Source organism: Protopterus annectens, chromosome 4.part1 (genome assembly GCF_019279795.1).
Source record: "Protopterus annectens isolate FY-2018-M chromosome 4.part1, PAN1.0, whole genome shotgun sequence".
Taxonomy (NCBI): domain Eukaryota; kingdom Metazoa; phylum Chordata; order Ceratodontiformes; family Protopteridae; genus Protopterus; species Protopterus annectens.
In genome coordinates, this window is record NC_056734.1 from 900,821,018 (window position 1) to 900,838,117 (window position 17,100).

The window sequence follows — 17,100 nt, forward strand, 5'->3', positions numbered from 1 at the left end:
AAGACTTGTGGGGCATGAAGGAAAAAAAGAAGTAATGCTAGACTTCAAGCATTACACAAAGTTTGGGTCAAAAAGATGGAATCTTCCTATGCATGAAGCGTGGTAAAATGTATGGGACAAGATGTGTTATATCAGTTGCTTGCCAGTAGACTGAGGTCAGGAAAGGAAGATCACACACCAGTGGTATTGAACTCCAAATCACATACACAAGGAAGAAAAAGAGATTCAAAATGCTGCACAAGTTAACACCGAAGATGCAGAATTAATCATATATTCTTTGCATGCCCAGAAATTCAACAGAGGTTAAGGACCGAAAGGGCATTTCTGGAAAAATCTTGCCTATGGGTGCAAGGGAAAATGATCATTCCTGATTCAGTAGATAAGCAGCTATTGTAGTTACAGTTTCTTTTGTGCCAAAACCTGACCACTGCACGATAATGGAAAATGAAAGAAGCCAAGGTTTACAGAAAATTGGGACTGACAAGTATACATTGTTACACTGGATACTAAAATGGCATTTATTACAGGGTAAACAAGAATGCAGTAAAGTTCTGGAATTTTATGGTTTATTTTTGAATGCATCCTCATAATAGGGTAGGTGTGTGTACTAATGTTAAAAAGTGATTGTTCTAAAATTTGCTGATGCTTTTTTGTACTTTATAATGTATTATTAAATAACAACATGATTTAAATCAATATAACAAGAAAACTAAATATGTATTGCAAGGGCAGCCCTTGCCTTAATGCTTAAAAATGTCAAGTGAATGCAATGAATATTTAAATACTTGTTACACCCCAAATCTCTGCTAATTCTTTAATCTATTTACCTGTTGGCAAACATATTTCAGAAAGCAACAATAACCTCAGGGATTTTTCATGGTCACACTCCCTGTGAATTCTTTTGTTTCAAATCCTGAAGACTGCATATCAAAAAATATATGCAAATAATCTGTATGTATTTGAGAAAATACAGTTGTGAATCTTGTAAATCTTTATTGAAAAGACACATTTTCCATATATGAAGAGTACAGATGATATTTTAAAGAATTCACTGTAAATATACAGCTGTGTTACTGATACTACAGTAAAAATTCCATTAAGTTGCACAGTATTAAGATGGGGGGGTTATCAGGCATACATCATGTGATCCATGGTACAAAACATAATTCTTAAAGTGGAACACAGTTTGTATAATACGAGATTATAAAGTTTACAACTTTGCAGAGGAATGCCAGCAAAGAAGCTTAGTGCCCTGTAACTATATATGTATATGTATGTGTATATATATATATATATATATATATGTGTGTGTGTGCGTGTGTGTGTGTGTGTGTGTGTGTGTGTGTGTGTGTGTGTGTGTGTGTGTGTGTGTGTGTATGTATGTGTGTGTGTTACATAACTGTGACCTATCCAATCCCAATCCAAATTATTATGTAATTAGTTTTTCAGTGTCATCAAAGTCAAAGTCAAAGTAAACTTTATTGTTGATCAGATATATACATCAGTGCAAGCTGAATGAAATTATGTTGCTTTGGTCCCCATGCAAAACATAACAACGAACACATAGTTTGAATGACTGTAAGACTAAAGCACATACAGTAATAATTAAAATATTAACAGCACAATAAATTACCACATTTGGACAGGAAGACTTTAGACAGTATTATACTAGCAGGTATTGCAAGACTATGACTTCACATTGTGAGTGGTTAGAATATTGCACTTCACCAGTTGTAGTATGATTTATTCTGATGTTCATATTGCACTTGTATGGTACTCACTCCTGACTATTGCACATTCCGGAAGTAATAGCATAAGAAATCAAGCTAACTGTACCAGTTATTGAAGCAATTTGCCAGAGTGATTACTATAGCTGATACTTCATAGCAAGTGGCATATCGATCTAATTATTCACTGTCATGCCTGGCATTCATGTTCATCAGCTATGGCTAGAGGGAAGAAGCTCCTGTTCAGTCTAGATGTTTTGCAATGTAAGTTGTGATACTGCCTGCCCAAGGAAAGGCGGAACTACATGCCATGAGCAGGGTGAGCGGGATCGTTGATTATCTTCCTAGCCCTTCCCACACACCAAATCTTGAGCAAGGAACCAATGACTTTTTCACTACCCTCAGCAGAGCCTTGCGTTCAGATACTTTGCAGTTCCCGGGTCTACTTTATGTGCTCGAAACATGAAAAACCCAAATCCGAATAGCATGACACACAAAGAGCAAACTGTGAATATGTCGAATGTACTAAAGTGCGAAATTTAAAACCTCAAACAGTCATAGTTGGCCAACCCACCACCCGCAACCCACTACCTACCCAAACACAATAAAAAAACACATACCTACACTAACCAAAACCCTACTTCTAACCCTAAATTAAAGCATCAAGCCCTACTTCTAACCCTACACTAACCCCACATACACAACTATCTATGCACTATCCTTAACCCCTCCCTAACCCTAAGGTCCATAACTACCACACACTTCCCTACGGAGCTATACCCAAACTAAATATTCCACACACATACACTTAACAAAACCATACACTAAACCTTACATACATTACCTACACAAAACCTTACATACACTACCTACCTATGCACTTATCTTAACCCCTCCCTAACCCTAAGGTCCGTAACTATCGCACACTTACCTTACGGAGTTATATCGCAGACGGGCCAAGTATGCGATTTCGATATTTCCACTTTCATGGTTTCGTTCAACATATTTGCAGTTCGCTCTTTATGTGTCGCGCTATTCGGATTTGGGTTTTTCAGCTTTCCAGAACTTAAAGTAGACCCACAGTTCCCATACCAAACTATGATGTAATTTGAGAGGATGTTCTCTATGGTCCCCCTGCATAAGGTTTTTAGGAAAGACTGAGATGGGTTTACCTTCTTCAGTTTCTGTAAGAAGTGCAGACATTGTTATGCCTTCTTCACTGTGTGGCTAATATGAGTTGACCAGGATAGGTCATCTGAGATGTGCACCCCCAGGAACTTGGTATTTGTGACTCTTTCCACTGCCACCCCCTTAATTTCCAGTGGATGATATATCTCCTGAGTCCTCCTGAAGTTCACTATTAATTCTTTGGTCTTGCTTATATTTAAGGCCAGGTTGTTGCTGTCGCACCAGCCTATCAGATGCTCCACTTCATCCCTACAGGCTGTTTCCCCACCATTTCAGACAAGACCTACGACAGTGGTATCATCTGCAAACCTGGTGATTTTGTTGGAGTCATGTTTGGCCATGCAGTCATGTGTCAACAAGATGAACAGCAGAGGACTCAGGATGCAGCAATGTAATACTGATCGAACTGAAATTTCCAACAGGTACTTTTTGTGGTCTGTTGATGAGAAAGTCCAGTATCCAGTTATGAAAACCAAAGACTGGCTAACAGTGGAAAAAGGCACAAAATAATCTTCAGAACAATTTTATTAGCACTTTTGTTTAGTTGAATCACCATACTTCTTCAGACCACCTCCTAATACACCGGTTCATTATTTATATTACTTTAAAAACTGTCACATGTTAAACATGTCACATGTTTTAAAGTAATATAAATAATGAACCGGTGTGTTAGGAGGTTGTCTGAAGAAGTTTGGTGATTCAACTAAACAAATAAAATTGTTCTGAAGAATATCTTGTTCCTTTTTCCACTGTCAGCCAATCTTTGGTTTTCGTTGTTGGTCAGTACTGACACTGGGTGTTGCCAGTATCCAGTTACAAAGGGGGGTGTTGATGCCCGGCTGGATGAGCTTTGATATCAGATTCTGGGGGATGACATTGTTAAAGGCGGAACTAAAATCAAAGAACAGCATTCTGACATAGCAATTCTTGTTGTCTAGATTTGCCAAGGATTCATGAAGTGCTGTAGCTATTGCATCAGCCATGCAGCAGTTAGATCTATAAGCAAACTGTAATGTATCCAGTTTTGCAGGGAGGCTTGATGAGATATGGTTCTTGATCATCTGATAAAAACACTTCATTACTGTTGATATAAGAGCAACTGGCCAGTAATCATTCAAGCTTGTTGCTTGGGATTTTTTGGGTAAGGGAGTGATTGTCATATTTTTGAAGCAACTGGGTACAATGGCTAGTTGCAGGGATGTGTTGAATATATCTGTTAGTACAGTGGACAGTTGGTAGCACAGTCTCTTACAACTCTTCCCATAATATTATCAGGACCAGCGGCTTATTTTGAGTTTATTCACCTCAGGGTCTTTAGAACATCAGATGTCCTTAAACATAGCACCTCCTCACCCTGTTTGACAGGGTGCTTATTTGGCACAGTGTTGTTGTCCATATCAAGTCTGCTGAAGTAGATGTTTAGTTTGTTCAGAAATTCTTTGTTGTCGTCACATGGGGAGGATGCAGGCCTGTAGTTGGTTATGGCTTGAATGCCTTGCCACAGACATCTGGAGTCCCTTTGGTCAGAGAAGTGTCCCTGGATTTTACGTCCATAGGTCCTCTTAGCCTCCCTTATACCTCTACCTAGATTTGTTCTTGCGTTTCTTAGGGCATCCTTGTCTTTTGATTTAAATGCAGCATTTCGTGCCTTTAGGAGCTCATAAAATTCACCAGATAGCCAGGGTTTTTGATTAGCATGCATGGTGATACATTTGATGACTGTTACATCATCAACACATTTTGAAATATAAGCCATTACAGATTCCTTATACTCCACCAGGTCAATATGGTGTTTTTTTACAGCTGCATCTCTAAACACTGACCAGTTCATACATTCAAAGCAGTCCTGTAGTGCCAAAACTGCTCCCTCAGGCCATATACTCACTTATTTGGTTGCAGGTTTGCCTCTTTTTAGCAGTGGTGTGTATGCAGGAATCAGCATGATGGCCAGATGGTCTGAGTTGCCCAGATGTGGATAAGGTACTGTTTTGTAGGTGAGTTTTACATTTGTGTACACCTTATCCAGAGTGTTCACCCCTCTTGTTGCAAAGTTCATATGTTGATGGTAATGGGGGTAATAAAAATTTCAAGTCAGGTTGATTGAAATCACCTGCAATTATATGGATAAACTCAGGGTTCTCATTCTGGAGGTCATTTATTGACATACAGAATGTTCAATGCCATATTGGTATTAGCACTAGGGGGGATGTAAACAGCTGTTATGCTCACTCCATTTAACTGCCTAGGTAAGTAGAAGGGCCTGCATTTTAGTGACATGAACTCAATGTTCTCTGAACAGTGAGAGGTGATTATTTCACAGTTTGTACACCAGTTGTTGTTGATATACACACAAACACCCCTTCCACGAGATTTTCCACAGAGATTCTGATTTCTGTCAGCACAAAATAATGACATCCCCTCCACATATATTGTACTATCATTTATGCTTGAGTTCAGCCAGGTTTCAGTGAACACAAGTAAACAACTATTTCTCACCTAAGATTGTGGGGAATGATCCATCCTTAAATAGTCCATCTTGCTCCCCAGTGAGCATACATTTGCCAGCAGCATGGAAGGAAGTGCAGGCCTGTGTTGATTTCTTTTCAGTCCGGCCTTAATTTCTGCTCTTAAGCTTCTCTTTCTTGATCTTTCACATCGTTTCCTTTTAATATGCTTCCCATGTCTGATTGTCAACTGGTTAGATAGGACAAACTTCACAAAAAAGGCAAGGCAGCCACACCAGTCCAATAGCTTGAAGCCAAAAGAGCTCACAATCAGGCAAAAGAATTCCGCAAACCAATTTATTAACGTGTAAAAATCCCAGCACTAAGCAACACACACGTTTTCGTCTCTACAGGAAGACTTCATCAGATACATTAAATTTCCTGTTTAACCCAGGTTAAATACTCAAACACCAAAACATTAATTGATTAATTAATTCATTTAACTAGGGTGAATCAGATGAAACAAATTTCAGACAAACATTTTCCGAAAAGATGTGTGAATGCACAAATACAAGTACTTGTAGTACATGATTCAAAGCATACAACTTAAAATAAAATAAAAAACTAAAACCATAAGATAATTGAAAGTTTTGTAAAAAACAAAACAATCCACCTAACACATTTAATGCAATATATACAGATATGTTTGCATGTAAAAATTGTATATATTTTTTAAAAATATATTCTAAAATGGATACACTTTAGGAACGTATTACTTAATATACTGTGCCTTAATTTTCAAATATGGAGCAATGGAGATGGATTCATTAAGGCCAGGAGATTTGTTGGCTTCCAACAAAATCTGCCAGTATGTTTCTCTGTGAGCAAGCTGAGCCTCCCATGGCCCCCCCCCTAATGTCTTTTGGAACTACTTCCAAAACAAAAAACAAAAATTTTGCATTTACACACAAAATAGTATGTTTGTATAAGGCACTAGTATTTTTGCACTTAGAAATATCATGTATATGTTCATATATACGTCTATGAAGTAACCTTTCAGTTTTTCCAACGTAAAACGCTGGACATGTTTGGCATAATGCCAAATAAACTAAACCGCCCGTCTTACAGTTATAGTGACCCCTTGCCTTGATGTCCCTACTTCTGCTTTCCAAAAAAACATGACTAGCTTGTAAAATGTACTTGCAGGAGGAACAATGGCCACACTTAAAGGTACCTATATTAGTTCTAAGGTTTACCTTGGAAAAATCTGAAAATTCAAGTGTCTTTTTAATATTAATACCTTTCCTAAATATAGTTTTCATATCTCTATTCTTAAAAACATCCAAGTCAGTCAATTCCCTAAACACGTCCCATTCTTTTTCAATGATGTTCCTCACTTGGGACGCACTTCCACTAAACTCTGTGATAAAAGTAAAACTACCAAAAAACTGGTCTGTCCTGTTACATTGGGAAACCTTTACAGTACTAACTTCAGTTTTACCCAAAATAGGGGCAAACCTGGATGTCCTAGCCTGTGTAACTTCCTCTCGAACCATTTCAATCAATGGTAAAGGGTAACCCCTTTCCAAAAAAAGGTGTTGCAATGTACAACATTCTTTTTGATAATCATCATCAAGGGAAGTCATCCTTGAAATACGAACATATTGTCCCTTAAGGATTCCCTTTTTTTGGAAACTGGGATGGGAACTCTGGTAATGTAGGTAACCATTAGAAAATGTAGGTTTACGATAAACTTTAGATTTAAATGCGTGGTCGCCCACAGTAAGTGTCACATCCAAATAGTTAACACTATTTTGGGAAATGTGATGTGTAAACTTTAAAAAATTGGTGGTATTATTTATATACTCAACAAATTTCCCTATATCATCTGTTGGTCCTGTCCAAAAAATGCAAATATCATCGAGGAATTGACAGTAGTAATTCCAGAATTTTGAAAAGGGGCTGTCCAAAATAAATTCTTTTCAGTCCGGCCTTAATTTCTGCTCTTAAGCTTCTCTTTCTTGATCTTTCACATCTTTTCCTTTTAATATGCTTCCCATGTCTGATTGTCAACTGGTTAGATAGGTTTGATGGGTTTCTGCAGTTTTCACCATGTTCCAGTAAGATTCCCAGCTACAGGAGTTCCTGGAATGTATCTGAGTTGACAGCCTTGTCAGTAGAGTGTTAGCTAGTGTATATGTTGCCTATATCATTTCCTTTTCACTGACAGAAAACTAACCATCCTGGACGAAATAAGGAAAATGCATTTGCCTCCCAAATGTGGAAATGGGAAAAGATAGGGGATGGGAGAACCTTCCATTCACATTATCAGCTTTAATGAGAAAATAAAAGGGCTTCTTATTTCTAGGAACACAAGAGAAAAATAACACTAATATTTATTCTACTATTTCTTCCCACTCATCCAGTCTGTACATTTACTTGTCCTGTAGAATATTAAAATAAATCATGATTGTAGTTATAATAATACCAGAAGGATCGGCCTTAGGTCAAGTGGTGCCCTAGGCAAAAAGGCTCCACAGTGCCCCCCAGGACCATCAGGTGCCCCCCATCCTAGTCTATTTACACCATCCAGTTTACTGGAAAAGCTCCCCAGCTAGAGCGGTGACCTAGGTGGCTGTCTAGTTGGCCTATGCCGAAGGCTGGCTATGGATACCAGTGGTCTAACCAGTTCAGTACTGTACCCTAAATATCATAAAGACCCATGTAAGTGTTTCCCATACTTTCAAATGCATTCACTGATATTTGTACCAGTGTGGTATGTGATCCATGATGTGGGAAAAATGCTGCATCTGGTTCTATACCAGTCACCCTGTGTGTGGTACTAGTTTTGTTACACTTCTCCTGGCTGGGAAACTGTCCCTCAAGAATCTTACATGTGCATCCATGGTTGACCTTTTGAAGGTCAAAACATAAATGTGGGTGGTTCTTGCGGAATACTCAAGAAATGAGAGCTGTCATCAGTCAATGGGATGCTTAGTTTTCTGATCAATAGGGTGGTGCAGTGGTGCATTGGTTTGCATTGTCAACTCACAGCAAGAGGTTCTCCAGTTCAATTCTCAGCTGGGGTGCCTTCTGAGTTGAGTCTGTATGTCCTCCCTGCATAGGTTCATAGGCTGGTACTAGGCTATCGACCCTAGGGTCTATACAAGCCTAGCCATAACAATTCCCTGGCTATTTCTTCCCACACTATTTACTTCCCTGGACCCCTGTCTAGCAGGGCAATGGACGTGATCTTCTGGGTGAATTTCCTTTCTCTCATCCAGTCATCAAGGTTTTTTTTGAATAGGGCCAAAGAGGTGCTCTGCTTGACATGCATGGGCAGTCTATTCCAGAGTCTGGGGAGTTTCTGGGTCAGGAACCTATCCCTCCAGCATGTTTTGTTTATTGTGATGACAAGGTTTAGATCCCTGGAGCATGTGGCTCTGAGAGATTAGGATTTCTTTAAGTGTAGCATGTCCAATAACTCTGGGTTTGACATGGCCTTGTATGTTAAGCAGAGATCGCCTCTGAGTAAACGATATGCGACAGAGTATAGCTGAAGTTTTTTAAGGCGGTCAGCATAGGGCATCTGCTTTAGGCCTGTGATTCTTTTAGTGAGGTATTTCTGTGGCCTTTCCAGTTGTTGCAGATGTCTTGAGAGGTACATACCAAATGGGGCATTGTATTCTATAATGGGTCTAATGAGGGATGAGTACAGTGGGACAATGACCTCCTTTTTTCTGGATGAAAATACCTTAGTGATGAGGTGTGCCACACAGAAGGATTCCCTGTCTGTTGTGGCGATGTGAATATCGAAGGTGAGACCACTGTCTCCCTGTGTCCCTAAGTTTCTTATCACACTTTTGGTGTTTAGTGTACTGCTACCTATGTGGTAATTCATGGGTACATGTTTTTTCCCAAAGGGGATAACTATACATTTCTTGGTGTTGAGCTTGAGCCCATGGCTCTGGCACCAAGCATCTGTTTCTATAAGGCCCTTTTGTAGAGTATCCACATCATTTGGGGATTCAGTAATGGCTCCCAGTTTGCAGTCATCTGCGGACTTTGTTAGCCAGAGTCCGTTAATGTCGGCCTGTACTTCAGAGAAGTAGATGCCAAACAAGAGTAGTCCCAGGACTGAACCCTGTCCATTTATGTGGATTTCCTCTAGCAGCTCCTGTTTCCTCCCACATTACAACGGCATACATCTGGAGCATTTCTCTCCTTGATTCTGTTGAAAATTGGCTCACTCCAAGTCAGACTTTCCAGGTAAACAAATGCTAAATAAAATAAATAAAAATAAATGGAATCCTTGTACTGCACTGGAGAAAACATATAAGAGGAAAAACTAACTCTAGACCTGAATCTCTTCCTATTCTAACAATAATACCATTGGATAAAATCTGTATAGAGGTGTTTGGCACATATTCCATACAGTGACAGTGAATCACTACTTAGAATCAGTTTGTGTACTTCAAAATATTTCCTGAAAGATTTAACATATTTCAATGTGTGTGTTGTTATGGCAAAGCTCCTAATGGAAGTAATCAATTGTCAGCAAAATAGTGTAGGTTCCTATTGAAATCTAGAACTGTATCCCTATCAGGCATTGGAGATCCTAAAGCATGGATCTTTCTGACTGCAGATATTCAGTTTAAAGGTCAGCAGTACAAAACTGAGAAGTCTGTCACATGCTATGGGTTAACTACAGTAGATTAACAGTCCATTCAATTCAGTACTTATATTCCACAAAAGACACTCACTTTGCTAACAGGTTATGAGAATTAGGAATAGCAAGTGAATATCAAAGTCCAATATGCCATCGCTGTCAGCTATGCTATTGGGCTACCTGGTAACTTTGCCCTCACCCTTGGCAGCTCTGTAGCCAAAAAGGCATGCCTATATTTAATAATTCCCATGTATTATGAATGTTAACTAGGTTACGTCTGGAAACATCAGGACAGTATACATCAGTAGTATGTACACTTGACTTTCATCTATTCTCTGATACGTGTTTTTTTTTTTTTTGGTCTACTTTGGAAGGCCGAATTACCACAACACTGACTTTCACAATTCCAAGATGAGAAGGCCGACAACATCAGAAAACTGATGTCCCCGAACACTAGCTGTGACGTGAACTCCAGGAAAGTAACTACTTGGCCACCATGTTGAACTTTGCTCCTTACCCCCTCAGTAGTGCGACCTCAGAGTTGGTATATTTAGTTGGGGGGGGTGAAGCCCCCCCCCATCAATGGGTTTAATTTGCTTCAGGTTTAATTTCATATTTTTTTGGGCAAGTGGTTACTTACCTGGAGTTTGCAGTCAGTGTTCCAGGACGACGGTTTTCTGATGTTGTCGGCCTTCTCATCTCGGGATTGTGAAAGTTGGTGTTGTGGTATTTTGGTCTTCTGAAGTAGACCTGTTTTTCCACACACACACACACACACACACACACGCACACACGCACACACACACACACACACACACACACACACACACACACACACACTCTCTGTCTCTCTCTTTCTCTCTCTCTCTCTCACACACACAAACCTCTTGGCACTGGGCAGTTTAGAACATTGCCAATCCACATACAGCATGTCTTCTGGACTTGGGGAGAAACTGTAGTACCCAACAAAAATTCATACAGACACAGCAAAAATGGCACTCCAGCCAGGAAGCAAACAGAAGGTTGGGCCAGTGTGAAGCAGTTACACTAACATATTTCCTATGGTTCTGCACATGCTCATATAACAGTTAAAATATTTTAGGCTAACATGCTAATGTGGTCACTATCTGTCATGATATTCACTGACTTTATTCAGCTCACATTGGAACAATTACCTTATGGTTACTGTACAATCTTCTACCTTAATATTGACTTTCTCCTACAGGACAGTTATTATGTGCTTAACATATAGATATTTTCTATGTAGTCAAACAGGAAAAAAGAAAATGAATAAAAAAAAGCAACAGTATGTTCTCGCAGTCATCTACTACTGCAAGGTTAACCTTAGAATTAGCCTTAGAGCATTCATAACATATTATCATATGGATAGGGCTTAATGCCTTTCCATTATATGAGCCATCATCTTTACTAATAAAATTATCTTTCAGAAAATGACACAATGACCTGGTGCTCCACTATTAAGTATAATGACCTGGAGACACATATAATTGGGCTCTGCCAATCTGGCCTTCTTTGTTTGAGTGACTCTGTTCATAAGAATCCTCTGGCCTGATTTCATAATGTCTGATTTGGTGAGAGCAATCAGTCCAAATGTAGAATGTGTTTTTCAATTATTTAGAAAAATGTGCAGCCTGCCTCACACTGCAGCCTTCTCTCTTTACTGCAGGCACTGGCTTAGCATGGGAGCAGCTTATGAAAAGCAGATGCCAGTGGATAAATACCTGCAGGTGGCAGGACTGAGCTTCAAAAATAGATCATCTGTCAAAGTAAACTTTATTGTCATTTTGAACTACACGTGTAGTCTAAATGAAATTTTGTGCATCAGCTCAGTTCTTGAGATTACAATGGAAAGTGAAACAACACATGCAAGTAAAAGAATAAACATAACTAACAAATATAATACTGTTCCTGATACATGCAAGAAACAGCAGAGACATTTACCAACACTCATATATGAAAAGAATACCCTCCCGAGTTAAATTAACTACCCTATTTAAAGTAATACAAAACATACTACAGATTGATATGCCTTAGTTATTTGTCAAATATTGCACTTGAATGAGTTAAATAATACTGACTATGGATATAATAAATAAATATTACACTTACTTGGAATATATGTAAGTATGTATTTCACAAATAAGTAAAAATCGACTTATTATGTGTCCAGACCCCTGGGACTAGTGCTCGGGTTCAGAGGTCTAATCATTGTAGGGTACAAACTGTTACTGAATCTTGCAGTCCTGCAGCGGATGCTGAAATATCTCCTGGCCAATGCCAGATGCCCAAACAGTCCACGCACAGGATGCATGTTGTCCTATATTATTTTGGTGACCTTTCAGATGCTTTTGCAGAATAAAGATGTTGTATGGATGGAAGACTGGAACCTGTTACCTTCTCTGCAACCCTCACTACTCTTCATAGTGCCTTCCTTTCTGTAACTGTGCAGCTTCCAAACCACACTGGGAAGTTGGAGGTGAGGATGCTCTCTACTGACCTCTATAGAAGGTGGACAAAATATGAGGAGGAAGCTTAGCTTTTCTCAGCCTTCTTAAAAAGTGAAGGCATTGGTGTTCTTTCTTGACCAGTTGGCTGGTGCTTCCCAACCACTAGAGATCCTCTGTTATGTGTACTGCCAGAAATTTTGTACTCTTAACCCTCTCCACACTCTCTCCATTGATCCTATGCACTGGGTGGTTTGTTCTCCCTTTTCCTGAAGTCAGTGATAATCTCTTTGGTTTTGCTTACATTCAGGACAAGGTTGTTCCCTTTGCACCAGCTGATCAGAGATGCCACCTCCTCTCTGTATGCCCTCTCATCCTCCTTTGTGATGAGCTCTGTGACTGTGGTTTCATCAGCAAACTTGATGATATGGTTGTACTTGTGCTTAGCATAGCAGTCATGGGTCAGGATGCTGAACAACAATGTGATATGTTCTTACCTGAACACACCCTCAGTGGTTTCTCAGTCAGGAAGTCCAGGCTCCAGTTACAGAAATCCAGGCACCTCGAAGCTGAAAGTAATCCAATAATCCAAGTTATAGTTTAAAAACCTTTTAATGCTAGTGCTTTCTTTCACACAAATAAAATTAACTTCTTCAGACAAATAAAAGGCATTCAAAAGAACATTTAAATAAATTTCCTGATTCATGACATCACAAACCCACCCTAAAAATCCATGTGATTATCAAGTCATATGATCAAAAAATTCACGATTTATTCACAAACATATTATTATTATTGTTTGATGTAATATATATATATATATATATATATATATATATATATATATATATATAGATAGATATATATATGTACATATGTTAATATGTTAACATATAAACAGGAATAAACGCCATAAATTTTGGTGTTCTTATTCCATATTTATCTTAAAAGTGACTAATTTTAAAAGACATTTCAAGGAGCAATAGTCATTTAGTCCAGGATATGAATGTGCATTTAACCTTAATTGCCAGAAAAGCTCATGCTCCTCTAATCTCAAAGTCCAAAGACCCCCCTATAATTGGGTACTATTTGATCAATTACTAAGTATTTAAACTGGTGACTTGGTTCATTCATTATGTGTCTAGCCAAAGCGTTCGTGGTATTCTGTTTATTTATACTATATTAATGTTCGTAAATTCTTTGTTTAAAGTGTCTCTCTGTTTTCCCCACATAGAAGCAGACACATGCCTGGCACTGTGCAAGGTAGACTACCCCTTTTGTGTTGCAGTAAAATCTCCCTTTCACCTCATATTGTTCACCCAGGACAGTAAATGTTGATGTTAGCTGTATAAATTTACAATAGGGGCATCTACCACATTTCTTCATACCTTTGTTTGGTATATAAGGTTTTACATTCCTTTCCAGAATAGATAATGTTGGGCCCCCTTCTATATGTAACTTTAGGTTTCTCTATTAATTTGGTCCTAAGGGTAGCATCTTCATTTATAAGGGCCCAGTTTTTAATCAAGATGTTCCTGAGGGCACCTGCATCGCTACAAAAAGTTGTTATAAAACTAACACTAAATTCATTTTCTATCCTAGGATTCATGTCTATTATGGTATTCACCATCTCCCCATTACATGCCATTATGTTCCTATTCAAAATGGGTTTAAAATGGCCTTTCATTTTCTTCTTTTCCACTTCAACCATGATGTCATCCAAAAAACTAGGTGGATAACCCCACTTAAGGAACATGTTTCTCAAGTTTTGACATTCATTGTCAAAATCCTGGTTAAGGGAATTCATCCTGGCAGCTCTCACGAGCTACCCTTTCACCATTGCCCACTTTTGATGTACAGGATGATTACTGTTGAAGTGAAGAAAATCATTAGAATATGTGGATTTTCTGTATATGCGGGCTACATATATATTATTTACATTATCCTTGTTTTATTTCACATCTAGATAGGCCATTTCATGTTCACCGAAACTGAATGTAAATTGTAGAAAGGATATCATGTTTCACATCTCATCTAACAATTGGTTAACTGTTTCGCAATTACTTTTTTTAATAGAAGCATGTCATCTAAAAACTGTGTATACCATCTCACATTGTTCCTGAATGTGTCATTGGGAAACAAAAATGTATTTTCCCAGAAGGCCATGACGGTATTTGCAAAGCTGCCTTAACAGGGTGAACCCATAGCAACCCCACTTTTCTGCAAATAATAATTCTTGTTAAATAGAAAACATTTTTTTCCAAAATTAGTTCTAAGCTCTATTTGGATAATTTCATCCCCATCTACACCTTTCTCCATCAAGAATTCTCTCACCCAACTAATACCCAGAGCTTGTGGTATTGCAGTATATAGGTCCTTGACATCTATCGTAAGGAAACCAAATTCTGAATTATACTTAACTTCATTCAATGCCTGTAAAATTCCCCAAGAATCCTTACAAATTTGACATTCGGTGGCAAGATGTTTCTTTAGCATTCCATCCACCAGTTTAGCACAGGCATATATGATGCTGTTTCTACCATCCACTATATGGGTCTCATTTGGGGGGTCCTCTAAATATTTATGGATTTTTGGGATTCCGAATATTACAGGTGTCAAAGGGGCAGCCATTGTCAGATAGTTACTAATGTCAAGACTAATCTTGCCTTCCAGAAACATGTCATTAATGGTGTTCCTAATTTTCAAGAAGGCCGTATTTACTTCATTTACAGAAACTTTTTCATATGCTTCGCTGTCTAACATAGGTGTAATCACTTTCCTCCATGAAAATTAGGCTCCCACCCTTATCGGGTCGCATCACACGTATATTAAACAGTTTCAGTTTGGCAAGATCATGTATTTGAGAGGGATGTAGGTTGAATTCATGTTGTTTATAACTTGTCCTAACCAAAACATCCCTAAAGTCCATTTCACATAGTCTCTCGAAGATCCCTAAGGTAGCATGCAATGGGGGGGTTAAACAAGCTAGAAATTCTGTGCTCACTTCTAGTCATAGAATTATTACCCAACAAAAGGTACAATTTTAATTTATATAAATATAGCCTCACAGTAACACGTTGTCCCGTTCGATTCTCAGCTAGAGAGTCTTCTGTCTGGAGACATGCGTGAATGGGCGTACCTTCGTTGAAGGTTGTGCATCAGGACTGGCAACTTGGCACATAAAAATCTGCTGCCAATCATTAGCAGACCAGAGTTCCACTGTTGTGACCCCCTAACCGGGAAAAGCCGAAAGACACAACAACAACTTTCAAGTCAATAAGAGTCCTGGAAATGTCCCTCTTTCCGTGGGTACAAAGGAAAGCCCATGGGCTAACACCTCTATTAATTCCGGTTTCACATGTTTTGTGGTAAAATTGTAGATTTTAAAGTCACCTTCTTTGTTGGTAAAAATGGTGACCCCTCCACTAGCATCTGTACTATTGGTCGTGTCTACTGGAAAAATTATCTCCTCCTCTGAGTTTGTTTCCTCGATCATTGATTCTTCCTCAATGGTTGTCGGGTTTGTTGCCAGCCTTGGCCATTGGGAAAACCCTGACCCTGAGATGGTTGATTTGAGTTAGATTGTACTTCTCGAGCCCTCAATCTGTCATTCCAATTACCTGACCCTTCATCCCCCACTTCAGTTGTATTACCCTGTTCTTGTATATTTTCATGGTTCTCATCCATAGGGCTGTTGTCCCCAGTAGCGCCTGTAGGCTCAATGTTACGCCACATTTGTCAGGGGGGCAGGGGGTGGGTAAGCTGTTCCATTAGAGTATTCTTTTCAATCCCTTTCAAGTTTTTTTAACTTAGATTCCCTCATTTTCTGAATAACAGTGTCTATACTGCAAAATATGCGACTAAACTCTTATTTGTAGTGGCCAAAGTGAATATCTGACTTAATGTTCATCTCCATTATATTAAGTTCATTTTTCAATTGTTCCATTTGTAAACAATAATGCTTTATAAGAATTTCTAAGAACTCTAGGCCCTGCTTGTCAAGCAGACCCAGTAATCCATGATGAAAGACAGAATCTTTCAACAGTCCAGTAGTGGAATGCCACTGTCTTAAGCCCTTAGGGATGTGCCACCTTTGCAAGCATTCCTGAAAATAAGCAACTTCCAACTGAAGTTTGCTATATTTCAGAAGGTTGTAATCAAAATCTTTCAGTTTATTCACAATATTGTTCTCACTGTTTTCTAAAGTTCCACTCAGCTAGTTGTTACAGCCATTAAAAAACGCTGGAGCATTGAGCCATTCTTGTAAATTAGGTATAATATTCACGGCTCCTGCATCAGCGTTATTCAGTTCATTTGCCATGTTGTTAACATTATTGATATTACCATTACTTCTACGGCCATTGCTCTTGCCATTTCCAGGCAAAGCAACTGAAGTAGTGGCTGTAGTTACATTTGAATATGACAAATTAGGTAGATTTGAAAATGAGCACCTACCAGAGCCCAAAAAGGATGTTCCAGGTGGTGGGTTTACATTGCTGCCAGCATCAGTGTTAATTTTCTGGGCCAGGTCATTCACCCGGTTGAAACGTTGTTCAACCAGCGCTGTTAACTTTCCAGTAGTGCTGGTTTCTGATTCAGTACCTCCA